The 22,457-nt window shown below is 39.1% G+C and overlaps 1 protein-coding gene across 5 annotated transcripts in view; it reads left to right on the top strand.

The window, feature by feature from the left end:
• Positions 1–22,457, top strand: part of DIPK1A (divergent protein kinase domain 1A) — a 139,845-nt gene that overhangs the window by 90,236 nt on the left and 27,152 nt on the right. The gene's annotated exons all lie outside the window — the stretch shown is intronic.

Raw genomic sequence — 22,457 nt, 5'->3', positions numbered from 1 at the left:
ACAACACTAAACTATGTTTTCTACCTTTATCTTGTATCTACCTACCACTTCAGCATTTTATTAAAAATAATAATAAAAAAGAGAGAAATGTGGTATCCACATATAAATCAAGTATAAAAACCAAATGAGTATTCATATTTGAACTGTTTATAGTTCATAATGCATGAGCAAAACCAAAAGTTTCTGTGATGACTGCCCTTGTACTGTTCACCATGTAACTTATTCATTATGTAAGAATTTGTTCTCCATGTAAGAACTTGTTTGTTATGCCTCAGAAGATTGGAGACTGACGAAAATTAGGCTTGGGGTGGATTAATGATTGTGCATTGAGCATTGACTCCCCTATACAGAATTTTATTGTCGTTAACAACCATTTGATCAATAAATATGAGAGATGCCCTCACAAAAAAAAAAAAAAAAAAAAAAAAAAGGACAGACTTCCAATGGTAAAATAAATAAGTAACCGGGATGTAATGTATAGCATAAGGAATATAGTCAAGATATTGTAACAGCTTGGTAGGGTGATAGCTGGAACCTAGAATTATGTATATAAATGTTCTACCACTGTGTTGTACACTTGAAACTAATGTAATGTAATACTGTGCATCAACTACCCTTCAATAAAAAATAATTATTTAAAAAAAAAAAAAACACTAGCTGAAGAAAACAAGATCCTGATTCAAAAAGACATATGCACCCCTATGTTTATCGCAGCACTATTTACAACAGCCAAGACATGGAAGCAACTTAAGTGTCCATCAGTAGATGAATGGATAAAGAAGATGTGATACATATACACAATGGAATATTATTCAGCCATAAGAAGAAAACAGATCTACCATTTGCAACAACTTAGATGGAGTTAGACGGTATTATGCTCAGTGAAATAAGCCAGATGGAGAAAGACAAGTACCAAATGATTTCAGTCATTTGTGGAGTTTAACAACAAAGCAAAACTGAAGGAACAAAACAGCAGCAGACTCACAGAACCCAAGAAGAGACTAGTGGTTGCCAAAGGGAAGGGGGTGGGGAGGGAGGGAGAAGGGGATTAAGGAGCATTATGATGAGCACACATAATGTAGGGGGGTCATGGGGAAGGCAGTATAGCACAGAGAAGATGTGGACAAAATGAAAGTTCCTGTGGCCAGGATTCTCACCTGGCCCTGGTTGGTTAGCTCATTATACACGTGTGAGCAATACGTTGCTATTGTCTCTACATAAAGAGCCCTGCCCAATGCTCTGGGTGACACGGTGGCAAGGCTGCAAGGCTGCAGGAGAGCAGAGCAGAGGCTGGAGTGGTGGCAGCACCGAGGACAAAGCCAGAGGATGGCTGTGTGGGCTGAAAGGCCCAGAGGACAGCTATGCGGGCAGAAAAGCCCAGAGACCGGCTTGCTGCATCCAGACTCACTCTGAGTGGATGAGATTTTAGTGATTGACCTGCCACTGTGGAAATAAAGTTGGGTATAAACCCTTTCATCCCAAGAACGTTTTACCGTCATTTCTTTAGTCACATTGGATCCATAGTGAATTTGCCCGGGCTGAAACCCACTGGCAAGACAGAAGACAAGTCGTGACTCTATAGCATCTTACTACACTGATGGACAGTGACTGCAGTGGGGTGCATGTGGGGGGACTTGATAATATGGGTGAGTGTAGTAACCACTATGTTGCTCATGTGAAACCTTCAAAAGATTGTGTGTCAATGATACCTTAATTTAAAAAAAATAGCTGAGCACCTGTAAATTCCTCAATATATTAGAGGCACTGGGACTATAAACTCACACATGACATAAATATCACACTGTATGCTACAGGATTTTAAAGTACAATTTAAAATATAATTACAGATTTTATAACAAGGTAAGAAAGTGTAGAGGATTTGTGCATACGTGCATGGGTGTGAGCATGTTGTAGAGGGAGTGTGTTGAGCACTGTTAGTAGCTGAGAGAAGTCAGAAGAGAGGGAAAGAATGAGAGGTTGAAGATACAGGGAGAGGGCAGAGAAAGGTGAATTAAGTATCTGATGTAGGGAACGGAAGAGGGTGCTGATGAGAGACTTGGAGAATTTTCAGGCATTGTTAAGAATCCAATTCTGCTGTTTTTTCCTAAGAGGAAATTGATGAGATTCTGAAATACGTTTTTAAGACATGGATCTTAGGAAATTATTTAAAACCCAGTACTATATACATCGGTTCATTGTTATCTCCACTTACAGTAGTTTCCTTCGTTCATGAAATTATTCCTTCAGCACGAATTGATTTTGTAAAATTTAGCTCGAGAGTGCCATCGTCTGGTACTATGTTGTATGTGCAAGCAAAGGGAGATGAAGAATCATCATAGTAATAAATCCTTGGACTGGCAAAACTTTGACTTTTTCTGCTGAGTGTTCTGTTGTGAAGTTGAACATTCTTAATTATCTCTATGTCTTTGTAACTAGAAGGTAAGATTACTTACAATGATTATAGTTTGTTTGTATTGGTTGTGCCCGAAAAACCAAATGGTATGTGGCCAGCTATCCTTTTCTTACAAGCATTTGGTATTTTGCTTCTGGTTGTGATGGGAGCCACAGGCTGAAGGGCCTGTTCTTTGTGACTACCTCTTTGATGCAAGGTTGGTTGAGGCCTTAGCTAAAAGCAAGAATCTGATTCTTTTTTTTTTTTTTTTGTAGATAATTATTTTTTATTGAAGGGTAGTTGACACACAGTATTACATTAGTTTCAGGAGTACAACACAGTGAAGGAATCTGATTCTTGTAGCTGAGTGTCAGACTTGGCTTTACTGCTTAACAATTTACTAAGATATTGGTTTTTACTAATAAGATACTGGTTTGTTTTGTTTTAATGTTTTAAATATGATGGGAAAATACTGATTTTATCCTCAGTGAAGTTTTAAAATAAAAACCACTGTATTCTTTATGGTGGTTGTTTAATAAACATTTACCAGACACTCAAATACCAAACTCTGCTATGTGCTAGAGGGAAAAAGGAAGGCCAAAGGTGAATTTGACCATGGTTCTGCCTTCAAACATCTTACTTTCTATCAGGGAAGATAACATGAACATATGTGATGTTAGATTTGGGAACCTAAGGAAAGACGGGAAGAAGAAAATAGCCTCAGGGAAGAAATAAACAGCCTGCAGATTACTCATTGGACAATGGGTGTTGTGGGAAGGGCCATCTTGAAGATAGAGCGTTCCTCAAGATTCAGGAGCCAAAGATCAGGACAGTCCAAGGGGACAGCTCTTTAAGGCCTGTCCCAGAAATTGTTCATAATAGAATGCCCAGTTTCTGGATAAACACTCAGAATATACGTCATCCATTCAGCAAGGGCTTTTTTTTATGTGTCAGGCATTGTGGAAAGTCCTAAGGAAACAAAGACAAAAGTCCTGGCCCTACTTTGAGTTGCTTGTGCAGAGGGAATGAGTGTGCCCAGAGGCCCTTAGCAGGAACACTGTGAACAGGCATCCGATCCAGCCATTACTAATCCTGCTCTGCATGCTCCTCTCCAAGATAAGTAATTCTTGTTCTTACCTCAGTGGTTACTAGCACAGGCTCTGGAGGCAGACTGCCTAAATTGATTCCAGCACCACCACTAACCTGCTCTGGAAGTTTCTTAGCCTCTTGATGACCTCTATTTCCTCAGTTTGTTTATTAAGGAAATGGAGAGAATGGTAGTACCTATTTCATAGGGAGGTTGTGAGGATTAAATACATACACACGAATAGATCTTAGAACAGTGTTGACATATAGAAAATATGACAAAACCCATGTACCCACCATCTATGTAACAAATCTTAACTTTCTGCCTTATCTGCTTCATTTTTAAAAAGAAAAAACATTACAGGTACAGTTGAAGCTCTCTTTATTCCCTTTTATGTGCTCCCTCCTCCTCCTCAGGGGTGACCACCAACTCGAATTTGGTGTGCGTCCTTGCCTTTATGTTTTCATACTTTAGCTATGTACATAAAAAACAATATATCCTATTGCTTTCATGTTTCTAAACTCAAAGAAATAATACTGAACTGCACTTACCATTCTGTAACTTTTTCCACTTGACATTATGTTTTCGACATGTTTCCATGTTGATATCTATATGCCAAGTTCTTTCGTTTCAATTACTGTATAGTATTTTGTTGTATGAATATGCTACAATCTAGCCATTCCCCTGTTGATAGACATTTGTGTTGTTACTCATTTTCCATTATAAACAGTTTTCATTCTGTATGGCACCCTGAGGTCCTCCTAGACTACCTTGACCTGATATTTTTGGAGGGAAAGATTTCTCATTAATGATCCAATTTTTAGAAATATTTATTAGTCTTATTCAGGTTTTCTATTTCTTTTTCATTACTTATATTTTTCCAGAAATATTGTTCATTTTGAAGGTATTACCATAAAGTTGTTTCTGCTATGCACTATCACTATCGTTTTCTTTCTTAATAGTTTTCATTTAGGCCTCCTCTTTTTCTCATGGTCAGTCTTGCTAAAGTATTATCTCTTTTTTTAATTTTTTATTTATTTTTACTGTGGAAAGTCCTAAGGAAACAAAGACAAAAGAGTTTTTTGAGGTACCTCCATACTGCTTTCCACTCTACGATTACATGAGGAATATTATGTTTACTAGACTCCCCCCATCATCAAGTTCCCCCCACATTCCCCATTGCAGTCATTGTCCATCAGTGTAGTAACATGTTGTAGAATCACTACTTGTCTTCTCTGTGTTGTACAGCCCTTCCTGTGCCCCCACACATTATACATGCTAATCATAATGCCCCCTTTCTTTTTTCTCCCCACTTATCCATCCCTACCCACCCATCCTCCCCAGTCCTTTTCTCTTTGGTAACTGTTAGTCCATTCTTGGGTTCTGTGAGTCTTCTGGTGTTTTGCTCCTTCCATTTTTTCTTTGTTCTTATACTCCATAGATGAGTGAAATCATCTGATACTTGTCTTTCTCTGCCTGGCTTATTTCACTGAGCATAATACCCTCTAGCTCCATCCATGTTGTTGCAAATGGTAGGATTTGTTTTCTTCTTATGGCTGAATAATATTCCATTGTGTATATGTACCACATCTTCTTTATCCATTCATCTACTGAGGGACACTTAGGTTGCTTCCATTTCTTGGCTATTGTGAATAGTGCTGCAATAATCATAGGGGTGCATTTGTCTTTTTCAAACTGGGATGCTGCATTCTTAGGGTAAATTCCTAGGAGTGGAATTCCTGGGTCAAGTGGTATTTCTACTTTGAGTTTTTTTAGGAACCTCCATACTGCTTTCCAAAATGGTTGAATGAGTTTACATTCCCACCAGCAGTGTAGGAGGGTTCGCCTTTCTCCACATCCTCGCCAGCATTTGTTGTTGTTTGTCTTTTGGATGTTGGCCATCCTAACTGGTGAGAGGTGATATCTCATTGTGGTTTTAATTTGCATTTCTCTGATGACTAGTGATGTGGAGCATCTTTTCATGTGTCTGTTGGACATCTGAATTTCTTCTTTGGAGAACTGTCTGTTCAGCTCCTCTGACCATTTTTAAATTGGATTATTTGCTTTTTGTTTGGTGAGGTACATGAGCTCTTTATATATTTTAGACATCAACCCTTTATCGGATCTGTCATTTATAAATATATTCTCCCATTCTGTACGAAGCCTTTTTGTTCTACTGATGGTGTCCTTTGCTGTAGAGAATCTTCAGTTTGATGTAGTCCCACTTGTTCATTTTTGCTTTTGTTTCCCTTGCCTGGGGAGATATTTTTGCCTATGTTTTTTTCAAAGAGTTTTATGGTTTCATGACTTACATTCGGGTCTTTGATCCATTTCAAATTTACTTTTGTGCATGGGGTTAGACAATAATCCAGTTTCATTCTCTTACATGTAGCTGTCCAGTTTTGCCAACACCAGCTGTTGAAGAGGCTGTCATTTCCCCATTGTGTGTCCATGGCTCCTTTATCGTATATTAATTGACCATATATGTTTGGGTTAATATCTGGACTCTCTATTCTGTTCCACTTCTCTGTGGGTCTGTTCTTGTGCCAGTACCAAATTGTCTTGATTACTGTGGCTTTGTAGTGGAGCTTAAAATTGGGAAGCAACATTCCCCCTGCTTTATTTTTCCTTCTCAGGATTGCTTGGGCTATTTGGAGTCTTTTGTGGTTCCATATGAATTTTAAAACTATTGGCTCCAGTTCATTGAAGAATGGTGTTGGTATTTTGATAGGGATTGCATTGAATCTGTAGATGGCTTTAGGCAGGATGGCCATTTTGACAATATTAATTCTTCCTCGCCAAGAGCATGGGATGAGTTTCCATTTGTTAGTCTCCTCTTTAATTTCTCTTAAGAGTGTCTTGTAGTTTTCAGGGTGTAAGTATTTCACTTCTTGTTTCACTGTAAGTATGATATTGGCTGTGGTATGACATTGTCATATATGGCCTTTATTATGTTAGGTACTTGCCCTCTATACCCATTTTGCTGAGAGTTTTTATCATGAATGGATGTCGAATGGATGTCCTCTTTAATTTATCTTGAGTGTCTTGTAGTTTTCAGGGAATAGGTCTTTCACTTCTTGTTTAGGTTTATTCCTAGGTATTTTGTTCTTTTTGATGCAATTGTGAATGGAATTGTTTTCCTGATTTCTCTTACTGCTAGTTCGTCGTTAGTGTATAGGAAAGCAACAAATTTCTGTGTGTTAATTTTGTATCCTGCAGCTTTGCTGAATTCAGGTATTAGTTCTAGTAGTTTTGGAGTGGATACTTTAGGGTCTTTATGTACAATATCATGTCACCTGCAAATAGTGACAGTTTGGCTTCTTCTTTACCAATCTGGATGCCTTATATTTCTTTGTTTTGTCTGACTGCTGTGGCTAGGACCTCCAGTACTATGTTGAATAGCAGTGGGGACAGTGGGCATCCCTGTCTTATTCCCAATCTTAGAGGAAAAGCTTTCAGCTTTTCACTGTTAAGTATGATATTGGCTGTGGGTTTGTCATATATGGCATTTATTATGTTGAGGTACTTGCCCTCTATACCCATTTTGCTGAGAGTTTTTATCATGAGTGGATGTTGAATTTTGTCAAATGCTTTTTCAGTGTCTATTGAGATGATCATGTGCTTTATGTCCTTCTTTTTGTTGATGTGGTGGATGATGTTGATGGATTTTCGAATGTTGTACCATCCTTGCATCCCTGAGATGAATCCCACTTGATCGTGGTGTATGATCCTCTTGATGTATTTTTGAATTCAGTTTGCTAATATTTTTTTGAGTATTTTTGCATCTACGTTCATCAGGGATATTGGTCTGTAAGTTTCTTTTTTTTGTGGTATCTTTGCCTGGTTTGGGTATTAGAGCGATGCTGGCTTCTTACAATGAGTTTGAAAGTATTCCCTCCTCATCTATTTTTTGGAAAACTTTAAGGATAATGGGTATTATGTCTTCTCTGTATGTCTGATAAAATTCAGCAGTGAAGGCATGTGGCCCAGGGGTTTTGTTTTTGGGTAGTTTTTTATTACCATTTCTATTTTGTTGCTGGTAATTGGTCTGTTCATATTTTCTGTTTCTTCCGTGGTCAGTCTTGGAAGGTTGTATTTTCCTAGGAAGTTGTCCATTTCTCCTAGGTTTTCCAGCTTGTTAGCATATAGATTTTCATAGTATTCTCTAATAATTTTTTGTATTTCTGTGGGGTCCATCATGATTTTTCGTTTCTTATTTCTGATTCTGCCGATGTGTGTAGATTCTTTTTCTCTTAGTAAGTCTGGCTAGGGGCTTATCTATTTTGTTTATTTTCTCAAAGAACCATCTCTTGGTTTCATTGATTTTTTTCTTTATCTTTATTCCTCTCAATTTTATTTATTTCTATCTGATCTTTATTATGTCCCTCCTTCTGCTGACTTTGGACCTCATTTGTTCTTCTTTTTCCAGTTTCAATAATTGTGACTTTAGACTATTTATTTGGGATTGTTCTTTCTTCTTTAAATAGGCCTGGATTGCTATATACTTTCCTCTTAGAACTGCCTTCACTGCATCCCACAGAAGTTGGGGCTTTGTGCTGTTGTTGTCATTTGTCTCCATATATTGCTTGATCTGTCTCCATATATTGCTTGATCTCTGTTTTAATTTGGTCATTGATCCATTGATTATTTAGGAGCATGTTGTTAAGCCTCCATGTGTTTGTGAGCCTTTTTGTTTTCTTTGTACAATTTATTTATAGTTTTATACCTTTGTGATCTGAGAAGTTGGTTGGTAGAATTTCAATCTTTTTGAATTTACTGAGGCTCTTTTTGTGGTCTAGTATGTGGTCTATTCTGGAAAATGGTTCAGGTGCACTTGAGAAGAATGTGTATCCTGCTGCTTTTGGGTGTAGAGTTCTGTGGATGTCTGTTAAGTCCATCTGTTCTAGTGTGTTGTTCAGTGCCTCTGTGTCCTTACTTATTTTCTGTCTGGTGGATCTGTCCTTTGGAGTGAGTGGTGTGTTGAAGTGTCCTAGGACGAATGCATTGCATTCTATTTCCTCCTTTAATTTTGTTTGTATGTGTTTCACATATGTTGGTGCTCCTGTATTGGGTGCATATATGTTTATAATGGTTGTATCCTCTTAATGGACTGACCCCTTTATCATTATGTAATGTCCTTCTTTATCTCTTGTTATTTTCTTTGTTTTGAAGACTATTTTGTCTGATAGAAGTACTGCAACACCTGCTTTTTTCTCCCTATTGTTCGCATGAAATATCTTTTTCCATCCCTTGACTTTTAGTCTGTGCATGTCTTTGAGTTTGAGGTGAGTCTCTTGTAAGCAGCATATAGATGGGTCTTGATTTTTTATCCATTCTATTACTCTGTGTCTTTTGATTGGTGCATTCAGTCCATTTACATTTAGAGTGATTATTGAAAGATATGTACTTATTGCCATTGCAAGCTTTAGATTCATGGTTACCAAAGGTTCAAGGGTAGCTTCTTTACTCTCTAATCGTCTAACTTAACTCTCTTATTAAGCTATTAAAAACACAGTCTGATGATTCTTTATTTCTCTCCCTTCTTATTCCTCCTCCTTCATTCTTTATACATTAGGTGTTTTATTCTGTCCTCTTTTGTGTTTTCTTTGACTGGTTTTTTGAATAGTTGATTTTATTTTTTGCCTTTAGTTAGTATTTGGTTGGTCTGCTTTCTTTGTTGTAATTTTATTTTCTCTGGTGACATCTATTTATCCTTAGTAGTGTTTCCATCTGGAACAGTCCCTTTAAAATATCCTGTAGAGGTGATTTGTGGGAGGCAAATTCCCTCAACTTTTGCTTGTCTTGGAATTGTTTAATCCCTCCTTCATATTTAAATGATTATCGTTCTGGATACAGTATTCTTGGTTCAAGGCCCTTCTGTTTCATTGCATTAATTATATCATGCCATTCTCTTCTGGCCTGTAAGGCTTCTGTTGAGAAGTCTGATGATAGCCTGATGGGTTTTCCTTTGTAGGTGACCTTTTTTCTCTCTCTGGCTGCCTTTAATACCCTGTCCTTGTCTTTGATCTTTGCCATTTTAATTATTATGTGTCTTGGTGTTGTCCTCTTTGGGTCCCTTCTGTTGGGAGTTCTGTGTGCTTCCGTGGTCTGAGCAACTATTTCCTCCCCCCATTTGGGGAAGTTTTCAGCAATTATTTCTTCAAAGACACTTTCTATCCCTTTTTCTCTCTCTTCTTTTTCTGATACTCCTGTAATGCGAATATTGTTCCATTTGGTTTGGTCACGCAATTCTCTTAATATTCTTTCATTCCTGGGGATCCTTTTATCTCTTTCTGCCTCAGCTTCTCTGTGTTCTTATTCTCTGATTTCTGTTCCATTAATGGCCTCTTGCACCTCATCCAGTCTGCTCTTAAGTACTTCCAGAGACTGCTTTATTACTGTATTCTCCCTCCCAACTTGATCCTTTAGCTCTTGCATATTTCACTGCAGGTCCATCAGCATGGTTATGACCTTTATTTTGAATTCTTTTTCAGGAAGATTGGTTAAATCTATCTCCCTAGGCCCTCTCTTGGGGGTTGTCTGGGTAATTCTGGACTGGACCAAGTTCTTCTGCCTTTTCATGGCAATAGAAGTAGTTGTAGGCAGGTAGCATGTGTGTTAGCTGGGAGAACAAAGTACTTGCCTGCTTGCTGGTTGCCTTGCCCTTCTCCACTGCCTGTCAGTTACCTGCAGACCTTGTGCAGCCTCTGGATTAATCTCTTAAGCTGCTGTGGGTGGGGTCACCGTCAGCATAGTCCAGAGCCCTGTGGGGAGTGGCAGGCGCACCAGGTGTGCTCTCCTGCAAGAATGTTGCCCCTTTGCACCTTGCACCAGTTTCATCTGCCTGCGCCATGCAGCTGCCCATCTGCGGTGGCCTCTGGGTCTGGCCCAGGTGTCTGCATGGTGGGAGAAGATTCTGGGCGGTTGCTGTGGGTGTGGCTGCTCTCCAGCTGCTCTGCCACTGTGAGCAGGCACGTGGCCACTCCTCAGTTGCTCCGCCACTGCGTGTGCATGCACGACCACTACCTGGCTGCTCAGCCGCTGTGGCAGGGCTGCACCAGAGGGGGAACTACTGGCTGGCTCTTTATCGCCATGAGGGGCCTCAGGGCTGTGTTACCTCCCAGGGGGCTGGGGCGCCTGAAGTTCCCCAGAATTCCCAGCTGCTGGGCTGAGCGTGCCGGACACTTCCTTCCAGCTTTGGGGTCCCTGTCCCTTTAAGACTTTCAAAAAGCACTTGCTTTTCTTTTGTCCCAGCGGAGCCGGCTGTGGGGACCCACTCTCAGATTTTACTTTTCCATTTCTCTCATATCCAGCACACCATGCAATCTGTGTCTGCACTCCCAGTGCGGATAACTAGGGATGGTTATTTAGCAGTCCTGCACTTCCATTCCCTCCCTGCTCTGACTCCTTTCCTCCCTCCAGGGAGCTGGGGTTGGGGGAGCACTTGGGTCCCACCGGGCTGCAGCTTTTATCTTACCCCCTTCATGAAATGCTGAGTACTTGCAGATGTAGATGTAGCCTGGCTGTTGTACTGTATCCTCTGGTCTCTCTTTTAGGAATACTTGTATTTGTTGTATTTTCAAAAATATACATGGTTTTGGGAGGAGATTTCCTCTGCCCTATCCATGCTGACATCTTAGCTCCCATCAGGTTTATCTCTTTTGATAGAGTTTTCAAAGAACTAGTTTTCAGTATTATTGATTTTTTTCATTAATTTCTGCTTTTCTTCCCTTCTACTTCTTTTGGGGCTTACTGTGTTATTGTTGGAGTCTTTTTAAGCCTCTTTATTTGAGTGAGTCTCTTGTTTTTTCATCATTCCCTTTAAACTTATTAATTTCCCTCTAGGAACTGCTTTAGCTGTATCCTGCAAGTTTTAATATGTATACCTTTGTTGTTCCCATTCCCACTGTGATTTCCTCTTTAATCTACAAATTATTTAGTGATGTTCTTTTTAGTTTCCAAATATGTGTCTGTTTATATTATTTTTATTCTTGATTTCTTATTGATTTGTAGTAGAGGATGTGGTCTATGTGATTTAAATTCCTTGGAAACCCTAAACTACCTGCAGGAGGTTTCACTTCAGCTCCTGAGTAGATCCTCTGAACTCTTACCACTTTTGCCTCGATGAAGAAACATGCCAATGAGATTGCTGACTATCTGCTACCAAGCAGAGATACCAGCATATAGTTCTGTATTTCCTAGAAATCCTGAGGTTGACCTGGGAAGGAAGGTTTTGAGCATCAACCTGTGTGGTCAAACTCGAGTCTAAGAACTAGATTGCTGCTTTTCTCCACTGAAGATGCAACCTCATATTCTTTTTATAGCCGGGGATGAAGGAGAAAGCAGGGATAGGTAAGGGATTATCCAGGAACTTCTCTGCTAGTGATGGATGAAGGGCAACAGCTCCTGAGTGTTGCCACTTAACTGTACACATAGGTAGGACTCTCAGTCAGGGCTATCCTTATCCTCATAGCAAACTGCAGGACATGTTGCTAGGGCAGCCCAGTGGGCAGGTCTGCAAAGCCTATGCTGGCTTCTTCAAGTATTGCATATTTTCCAGAGTCCACTGTGCTCTGGGTATTTCCTTGGGATGATAAAAAATTCAAGCCTGTAACATGAAGGGCTCAAGAAATTATCCCTGTCCCACACAAGAGTATGCCCAATGTTGGCCCTCTAGTAGTTTGCAAACTCCCAAGAACCAGAGCTGGACAAGACTGAACTGTGGGTGGCATGATGTCATCAGACTGAGGGAACTCAGAAAAACAAGGAGATTTCTGGGAAAGAACAAATAAAAGGTAGCTGCATAAAAGAGCAAGGTCTAAAGCAGAGATTGGAAATGAACATCAGAAGAATTCTCTCAATTGCAGGAACATAGCTACAGCCTTTTATTTTTATTTTATATTAGTTAATTCCTTCTTTCTGCTTTCTTTAGTTTTTTCCCGTAATTCCTTGAATTTTTAATCCATTAATTTTGTTCCTTGCTGTTTATTAATGTAATTAAGACTGTATTCTCTAAACTGTTCTTCAATTTTATCTTTAGTTTCTGATATATTTTTGAAATATATTATTCCCTTTATACTTAAATTTTCAGTTTGGTCTTTCTCTTTGACTCAAGAACTAAAAGAATATACTAAAATTTCCAGATTTTTTGGGTAATTTCAAGTATTATCTTATTCTGATTGGAGAATACTGTTTTTCTATCATTTCTAAGTGGAGTGTATTAAGGTTTTGGTTTAATTTTGTAAATATTCCGTGGGCATTTGGGAAATCTATCCTCTCTTAGGGCAATTTGATCTTCCTTATTAGGTTATTTAGCTCTTTTGGGTCTTTGTGTGTGTATGTGTGTGTGTAAACTTATTTATCAGACACATGGATTGATAAAAGTGAATTATGGTCTGCTACTTCTATTGCCTTTATGTTTATTTCTTTTTCAATTTATTATAGATTTCATTTAATGAATTTTGATGATACTTTATTTGCTTTACACAAATTCATGGCTAATATCTTCATTTTGGGTTGTAGTGTGTTTTATCACTATAAAGAACCTTTTTTGTTTTTGCCTTACTTAATGCTTTTCCACCCCTGAATTCAACCTTATCTAGTATAAAATTGTGACTCATTTTTCTTCCCTTGCAGTTGGCTGCTATACTTTGACCATCTTTTATTTTTAACTGTTTTGTAAGGCTATTTTTCTTTCATAAGTGAGCTTATCCCATTGACACTTGTAGATACGACTTAGTTCTGTATCTCATTTTACTACCTATTTTTTTTTGGTATCATTAATCTACAATTACAGAAAGAACATTATGTTTACTAGGTTCCCCCCTTCACCAAGTCTCCCCCACATACCCCTTCACAGTCACTGTCCATCAGTGTAGTAAGATGCTGTAAAATCACTACTTGTCTTCTCTGTGTTGCACAGCCCTCCCCATGTCCCCCATACACTATACATGCTAATAGTAATGCCCCCTTTCTTTTTCCCCACCCTTATCCCTCCCTTCCCACCCATCGTCCCCAGACCCTTTCCCTTTGGTAACTATTAGTCCATTCTTGGGTTCTGTGATTCTGCTGCTGTTTTGTCTCTTCAGTTTTCCTTTGTTCTTATAATCCACATATGAGTGAAATCATTTGGTACTTGTGCTTCTCCGCCTGGCTTATTTCACTGAGCATAATACCCTCTAGCTCCATCCATGTTGTTGCGAATGTTAAGATCTGTTTTTTTCTTATGGCTGCGTAATATTCCATTGTGTATATGTACCACATCTTCTTTATCCATTCATCTACTGATGGAAATTTAGGTTGCTTCCTATTCTTGGCTATTGTAAATAGTGCAGCGATAAACATAGGGGTGCATCTGTCTTTTTCAGACTGGAGTACTGCATTCTTAGGGTAAATTCCTAGAAGTGGAATTCCTGGGTCAAATGGTATTTCTATTTTGAGTATTCTGAGGAACCTCCATACTGCTTTCCACAATGGTTGAACTAATTTACATTCCCACCAGCAGTGTAGGAGGGTTCCCCTTTCTCCACATCCTCGCCAGCATTTGTTGTTGTTTGTCTTTTCAATAATGGCGGTCCTTACTGGTGTGAGGTGTTATCTCATTGTGGTTTTAATTTGCATTTCTCTGATGATTAGCAATGTGTGGAGCATCTTTTCATATGCCTGTTGGACATCTGGATTTCTTCTTTAGAGAGCTGTCTATTCAGCTCCTCTGCCCATTTTTAAATTGGATTATTTGCTTTTTGTTTGTTGAGGCATGTGAGTTCTTTATACATTTTGGATGTCAATCCTTTATCGGATCTGTCATTTATGAATATGTTCTCCCATACTGTAGGATACCTTTTTGTTCTATTGATGGTGTCCTTTGCTGTATAGAAGCTTTTTAGCTTGATATAGTCCCACTTACTCATTTTTGCCTTTGTTTCCCTTGCCCGGGGAGATATGTTCATGAAGAAGTCACTCATGTTTATGTCCATGACATTTTTGCCTATGTTTTTTTCTAAGAGTTTTATGGTTTCATGACTTACATTCAGGTCTTTGATCCATTTGGAATTTACTTTTATATATGGGGTTAGACAGTGATCCAGTTTCATTCTCTTACATGTAGCTGTCCAGTTTTGCCAGCACCATCTGTTGAAGAGACTGTCATTTCCCCATTGTATGTCCATGGCTCCTTTATCATATATTAATTGGCCATATATGTTTGGGTTAATGTCTGGAGTCTCTATTCTGTTCCACTGGTCTGTGGCTCTGTTCTTGTGCCAGTACCAAATTGTCTTGATTACTGTGGCTTTGTAGTAGAGCTTGTAGTTGGGGAGTGAGATCCCCTCCCACTTTATTCTTCCTTCTCAGGATTGCTTTGGCTATTCGGGGTCTTTGACGGTTCTATATGAATTTTTGAACTATTTGTTCCAATTCATTGAAGAATGCTGTTGGTAATTTGATAGGGAGTGCATCAAATCTGTATGTTGCTTTGGGAAGGATGGCCATTTTGACAATATTAATTCTTCTTAGCCAGGAGCATGGGATGAGTTTTCATTTGTTAGTGACCTCTTTAATTTCTCTTAAGAGTATCTTGTAGTTTTCAGGGTATAGGTCTTTCACTTCCTTGGTTAGGTTTATTCCTGGGTATTTTATTCTTTTTAATGCTATTCTGAATGGAATTGTTTTCCTGATTTCTCTTTCTATTAGTTCGTTGTTGGTGTATAGGAAAGCTACAGATTTCTGTGTGTTAATTTTGTATCCTGCAACTTTGCTGAATTCCGATATTAGTTCTAGTAGTTTTTCAGTGGAGTCATTAGGGTTTTTTATGTACAATATCATGTCATCTGCAAATAGTTGACTTCTTCTTTACCAATCTGGATTCCTTGTATTTCTTTTTTTGTCTGATTGCCGTGGCTAGGACCTCCAGTACCACATTGAATAACGGTGGGGAGAGTGGGCATCCCTGTCTTGTTCCCTATCTCAGAGGAAAAGGTTTCAGCCTCTCGCTGTTCAGTATGATGTTAGCTGTGGGTTTATCATATATGGCCTATATTATGTTGAGGTACTTGCCCTCTATGCCCATTTTGTTGAGAGTTTTTATCATGAATGGATGTTGAATTTTGTTGAATGCTTTTTCAGCATCTATGGAGATGATCATGTGGTTTTTGTCCTTCTTTTTGTTGATGTGGTGGATGATGTTGGTGGATTTTCAAATGTTGTACCATCCTTGCATCCCTGTGATGAATCCCACTTGATCGTGGTGTATGATCCTCTTGATGTGTTTTTGAATTTGGTTTGCTGATATTTTTTTGAGTATTTTTGCATCTACGTTCATCAGGGATATTGGTCTGTAGTTTTCTTTTTTGGTGGGGTCTTTGCCTGATTTTGGTATTAGAGTGATTTTGGCTTCATAGAATGAGTTTGGGAGTATTCCCTCCTCTTCTGTTTTTTGGAAAACTTTAAGGAGAATGGGTGTTATGTCGTCTCTGTATGTCTGATAAAATTCCAAGGTAAATCCATCTGGACCAGGGGTTTTGTTCTTCGGTAGTTTTTTGATTACCGATTCAATTTTGTTGCTGGTAATTGGTCTGTTTAGATTTTCTGTTTCTTTCTGGGTCTGTCTTGGAAGGTTGTATTTTTCTAGGAAGTTGTCCATTTCTCCTAGGTTTTCCTGCTTGTTAGCATATAGGTTTTCATAGTATTCTCTAATAATTCTTTGTATTTCTTTGGGGTCCATCATGGTTTTTCCTTTCTCATTTCTGATTCTGTTGATGTGTGTTGACTCTCTTTATCTCTTAATAAGTCTGGCTAGAGACTTATCTATTTTGTTTATTTTCTCGAAGAACCAGCTCTTGGTTTCATTGATTTTTTCTATTGTTTTATTCTTCTCAATTTTATTTATTTCTTTCCTGATCTTTATTATGTCCCTCCATCTGCTGACCTTAGGCGTCATTTGTTCTTCTTTTTCCAATTTCGATAATTGTGACATTAGACTGTTCATTTGGGATTGTTCTTCCTTCTTTAAATAGGCCTGGATTGCTAATACTTTCCTCTTAAGACTCCTTTTGCTGCGTCCCACAGAAGTTGGGGCTTTGTGTTGTTGTTGTCATTTGTTTCCATATATTGCTGGATCTCCATTTTAATTTGGTCATTGATCCATTGATTATTTAGGAGCATGTTGTTGAGCCTCCATGTGTTTGTGAGCCTTTTTGTTTTCTTTGTACAATTTATTTATAGTTTTATACCTTTGTGATCTGAGAAGTTGGTTGGTAGAATTTCAATCTTTTTGAATTTACTGAGGCTCTTTTTGTGGTCTAGTATGTGGTCTATTCTGGAAAATGGTTCAGGTGCACTTGAGAAGAATGTGTATCCTGCTGCTTTTGGGTGTAGAGTTCTGTGGATGTCTGTTAAGTCCATCTGTTCTAGTGTGTTGTTCAGTGCCTCTGTGTCCTTACTTATTTTCTGTCTGGTGGATCTGTCCTTTGGAGTGAGTGGTGTGTTGAAGTGTCCTAGGACGAATGCATTGCATTCTATTTCCTCCTTTAATTCTGTTCGTATTTGTTTCACATATATTGGTGCTCCTGTATTGGGTGCATATATATTTATAATGGTTATATCCTCTTAATGGACTGAGCCCTTTATCATTATGTAATGTCCTTCTTTATCTCTTGTTACTTTCTTTATTTTGAAGTCTATTTTGTCTGATACTAGTATTGCAACACCTGCTTTTTTCTCTCTGTTGTTTACATGAAATATCTTTATCCATCCCTTGACTTTTAATCTGTGCATGTCTTTGGGTTTGAGGTGAGTCTCTTGTAAGCAGCATATAGATGGGTCTTGTTTTTTTATCCATTCAGTGACTCTATGTCTTTTGATTGGTGCATTCAGTCCATTTACATTTTGGGTGATTATTGAAAGATACGTACTTATTGCCATTGCAGGCTTTAGATTTGTGGTTACCAAAGGTTCAAGGTTAGCTTGTTTACTACCTTACTGTCTGACCTCACTCGCTTATTGAGCTGTTATAAACACAGTCTGATGATTATTTATTTCCCTTCTTTTTCCTCCTCCTCCATTCTTCATATGTTGGGTGTTTTGTTCTGTGCTCTTTTTAGGAGTGCTCCCATCTAGAGCAGTCCCTCTAAGATAACCTGTAGAGGTGGTTTGTGGGAGGCAAATTCCCTCAACTTTTGCTTGTCTGGGAATTGTTTAATCCCTCCTTCATATTTAAATGATAGTCATGCTGGATACAGTATCCTTGGTTCAAGACCCTTTTGTTTCATTTCATTAAATACATCATGCCATTCTCTTCTGGCCTGTAAGGTTTCTGTTGAGAAGTCTGATGATAGCCTGATGGGTTTTCCTTTGTAGGTGACCTTTTTTCTATCTCTGGCTGCCTTTAATACTCTGTCCTTGTCCTTGATCTTTGCCATTTTAATTATTATGTGTCTTGGTGTTGTCCTCTTTGGATCCTGTCTCTCAGGAGTTCTGTGTGCCTCCTTAGTCTGAGCAACTATTTCCTCCCCCAGTTTGGGGAAGTTCTCAGCAATTATTTCTTCAAAGACACTTTCTATCCCTTTTTCTCTCTCTTCTTCTTCTGATGCCCCTATAATGCAGATATTGTTCCTTTTGTATTGGTCACACAGTTCTCTTAATTTTGTTTCATTCCTGGAGATCCTTTTATCTCTCTCTGCATCAGTTTCTATGCATTCCTGTTCTCTAGTTTCTATTCCATCAATGGCCTCTTGCATCTTATCCATTCTGCTTATAAATCCTTCCAGAGTTTGTTTCACTTCTGTAATCTCCCTCCAGATGTCTGTGATCTCCCTCCGGATATCTGTAATCTCCCTCCAGACTTCATCCCTTAGCTCTTGCATATTTCTCTGCAGCTCTGTCAGCGTGTTTATGATTTTTATTTTGAATTCTTTTTCAGGGAGACTGGTTAGGTCTGCCTCTGCAGATCCTTTCTCAGGTGTAACTATTTTGGACTGGACCAGATTTTTTTGCCTTTTCATGATGATAGCAGTGGCTGTAGGCATGTTGCAGTTGTGTCAGCTGGGAGAAGAAAGTCCTTTCCTGCTTGCTGGATGCCTTGCCCTTCTCCGCTGCCTGTGATGGTTACCCGCAGTCCTGGAGCAGCCACCGGGTTATTCCCCTAAGCTGCTGTGGGCGGGGTGTCCATCAGAGCAGCGCGGAGCCCTGCGGGGAGTGGCAGGCACGCCAGGTGCACTCCTCTATGCTAGCGGCAACCCTGCCGGGCAGCTGTGTGACAGCAGCGGCCTTTGGGTCTGGCCCGGGCGGCTGTGCCTTGGGCTGGGATTCTGGTCGGCTGCTGGGAGCGTGCCTGCTCCCTCTGGCTCCGCTGCATGTGCACGCGGGGCTCTTCTGTGCAGGCCTCTACTGGGCTCCTCTGTCTTCACTGCCGCCGGTGCGCGCAAGCCGTGCCCAGGCTGTTTGGTCACGCCGCTGTGGGCTAGCACAAGCCTCTCCTGCGGCGCACAGTTCTGCTCCTGGTCCCTTCCGGCACTGCCGTCCCCAGTGCGCACTGCCACTCTCCCGCTACTGTGCCGATGTGTCAGGGTCCGCGCCAGTTGGAGGAACGACTGGCCGGCTGCTTAGTGCCATGAGGTGCTTCAGAACTGCACTGTCTCCCCGGGGTCTAGGGCACCTAAGTACCTAAGTTTACCCGGTTTTCCCAGCTGCCGGGACAACTTTGTCCAGCTTTGGGGTCCCTGTCTCTTTAAGACTTGCAGAAAGCACTCGCTTTTCTTTTGTCTCAGGGGCCCTGGTTGCGGGGACCTGCCCACAGGTTTTGCTTTCCTGTTTCTCTAATATCCATCACATCACCCCGTGCACCTTGTGTCTGCGCTCTGGGTGTGGATTTCTAGAGCTGGTTGTTTAGCAGTCCTGGGCTTTCACTCCCTCCCCGTTCCAAGTCCTTCCTTCCCGCCAGGTTCTGGGGTGGGAGAGCGTTCGGGTCCCACCTGGCTGCGGCTTGTATCTTACCCCCTTTGTGTGATGTTGAGTTCTCACAGATATAGATGTATCCTGGCCATTGTACTGTGTCCACTGGTGTCTCTTTTAGGAATAGTTGTATTTATTGTATTTTCATAAATATATGTTTTGGGGAGGAGATTTCCTCTGAACTACTCACTCTGCATCTTCCCATGATCACCCCTATTTTCTTTTTTTAAGATACATTTGGTTTGTATCTTTCTCTAGAGGATGTATATTTTGGTAATATGTTTTATGCATAGCACTAATAATTTAGGAAGATTTGTATTCTGTTTTTCACTCTTCTGGTGTTAGCTTTATACTATAACTTTTATAAATGTACTTTATTCTCTATTTCTTTAGACCATATCTATTCCCCACTGCAAGCAATGACAAAATTATTATACTGCCATTCATCCCATCTCCTTTACTCCACCTAATTGTAATCAATCTATTATTATTAGTTTTTTTAGTGATCATCACTATATTTTTGAGTACACATCTCTGTTATTTGCTTTATAAGATGTAAATGTTATCTTTTCACCTTGGATACTAAAGATAAAATCAACATCCTTTTTCCACTTCCCATCTTCTTACACCTCCCCTTCTTGGTTTTTGTTAATTTTATAAATTTTAATGGTATAGTTTATAATACTAATATGCTAAATAATATACTGTAGTGATTAAGAGAATGAGCTGTGGAATCAGATTGCCTAGGTTGGAATCTTGGCTTTATCCTCTTGTAACTGTGTGACCTTGAGCAAGTTATTTAATGACTATTTCTGTTTCCTTATTTTTACAATGGGTATAACAATACGTTCTACCTCACAGTGCACAGTGTGGTCATAATAAGAGCAAAGCACTAACATGGTGTGTGTGTGGTCATGGGGAAGACAGTGTAGCTCAGAGAAGACAAATAGGAACTCTGTGGCATCTTACTACACTGATGAACAGTGACTGCAATGGGGTATGGGGGGGACTCAATAATAATGGTGAATGTAATAACCACATTGTTTTTCCTGTGAAACCTTCATAAGAGTGTATACCAATGATACCTTAATAAAAAATAAATAGATAAATAAATAAAAATAAAAGCAAAGCACTAGAACTAGTATCCAGAGTGCCTGACACTTAGTAGGCATCTGGTAACTATCAGATTTGTATTATAATGGTTATTATGAAATAGATTCCCAGGGTGGTTTTCATTGCAGTCCTACAACTCAACTGGATTCCATGTTCAGTTTCTCCGTTCATGTCTTGGTTGCCTGAAATTCATTCTCTAATAGTTCTTCAAGATATCCTAATGGGAGTTATGTTTTCTGATCTTTATATGTTCAAAAACATTTGATGCCTTTTACCTGAAAGAAAGGCTAGCTATGTAACATAATAATAGCTATTATTGAGCACAGGTGTTCTACTGATTATACCATTGTACCTCATAATAATGCTATAAACCAAATATTAGTCACATCTCTGTTTACAAATGAGAAAATTAGGACACAGGCAAGTCATACTTCCTTTCTCAAAGACTTTGCTGTTACTACACCACTGTTATCTAACATTGATGTGACTTTGGAGAAATCTGAGACCAGTCTGACTTATTTCCTCTTAAAGGTGTCTTGATCTTTTTGCCTGGATGCTCAAAAAGTTATTTTTGAAGTTTAATAAAATTTAATGGGATATGTCGCAGGGGTTATTCTGTGTCCATTGTCTTGAGATGTTATGTGTCCTTTCAATCTATAGATTAAAGTGTCCTTTCATTTATGTGAAGTTTCCTTGAATTCTGCTTTGAATAATTTTTCTTTTCCACATAGTCTGTTCTTCCTTATCGAGCCTTGCTGGATCCTTTGTCTCCTATACCTGTAATTTTAGTTCAAATTCCTTTTAGTTCTTTATAAATTTCAAATTCACATTCTTCTCTTCTTAGCTTACCCCTCATAAGTCTTACTGTATTGCTATCCCCCATATATAATATGGCTTTAATTTTTAGGATTTTTTTTCTTTTTCTTCTTTCAGAGTTCTGCTAACTTATCATACATTTCCTTCACTTGTCTCATCATCTTTTCTTCTGCTTTGAGGTCTTATTTTAAACTTTTATTAAGTCCTTTGAATTCATAGCAACCTGGTTTGTTCTATTTCATGGCAACATTTTTCTGGAAAATATCCTTATCTGATGTTTGCTTTTCCTCTTTCTTTCCTCCTTTATTTGTAGATTTGCTGTATGGATCTCATGCTTGTTTTTCTTTTGATTATTACTCGTTATTGAATGAAATGAGTTCTTCCTCAACCAGCTATTTGCAGGAAGCAACTGGGGCAGTGAACCAAGCTAATATTGAGACTGCTGTGGCCCAGAGTTTGTGTGAGTGTATGTGTGTGTTTTATGTGAGAAAAAAAGAAAAGGTGAGACAGAGACACACAAACTGGGTTAGCCATATGTCTCCCAGCAAGTACGTACTTTCCCAACCCCTATTTCGTTAACAGACTACCTCCAACATAGATAACATTTTTAATGTTACCTGTTACTTCTGATACCAAGTTACTGGCATCAGAATGAGTAGCTAGAAGTTACCACAGCTTGTGTCTCTAAAACCTTCATTGCAAACCAGGTTGATGGTTCTACTTCTCAATGTACCACCTATTCAGTGCTCTGCCAACTTTGGGAAATGAGGTCACAGCAGTGTTTAATCTCAACATACTTCTGCCGCTGGTATGATTTTCACTGAATTTGGCAGGCCATCATCATTAATTGTGCGTTAGGGTTATATTAGCATCTTATCAAAGGTAGAGTTTGTGTTTCTTTCTTGTTTTTGGGTGATCCCAAGGATTACAGAATGACAAACGTAACCTAATTTTGTTATTTTAAAATATTTTTGTATTTTAAATTTCAATTTTGTATTTATTTTAAAACCAAAGCCATTTAAAAACACAGATTGCCTCTAATCTTAGAGAGAGTAGGTCCCATACCACCTTAGACAATGTTAAATGGGAAAAACAGTTTCA

Source organism: Manis pentadactyla, chromosome 4 (assembly GCF_030020395.1).
Source record: "Manis pentadactyla isolate mManPen7 chromosome 4, mManPen7.hap1, whole genome shotgun sequence".
NCBI classification, from domain to species: domain Eukaryota; kingdom Metazoa; phylum Chordata; class Mammalia; order Pholidota; family Manidae; genus Manis; species Manis pentadactyla.
This window is presented reverse-complemented; position numbering and strand designations above follow the sequence as displayed.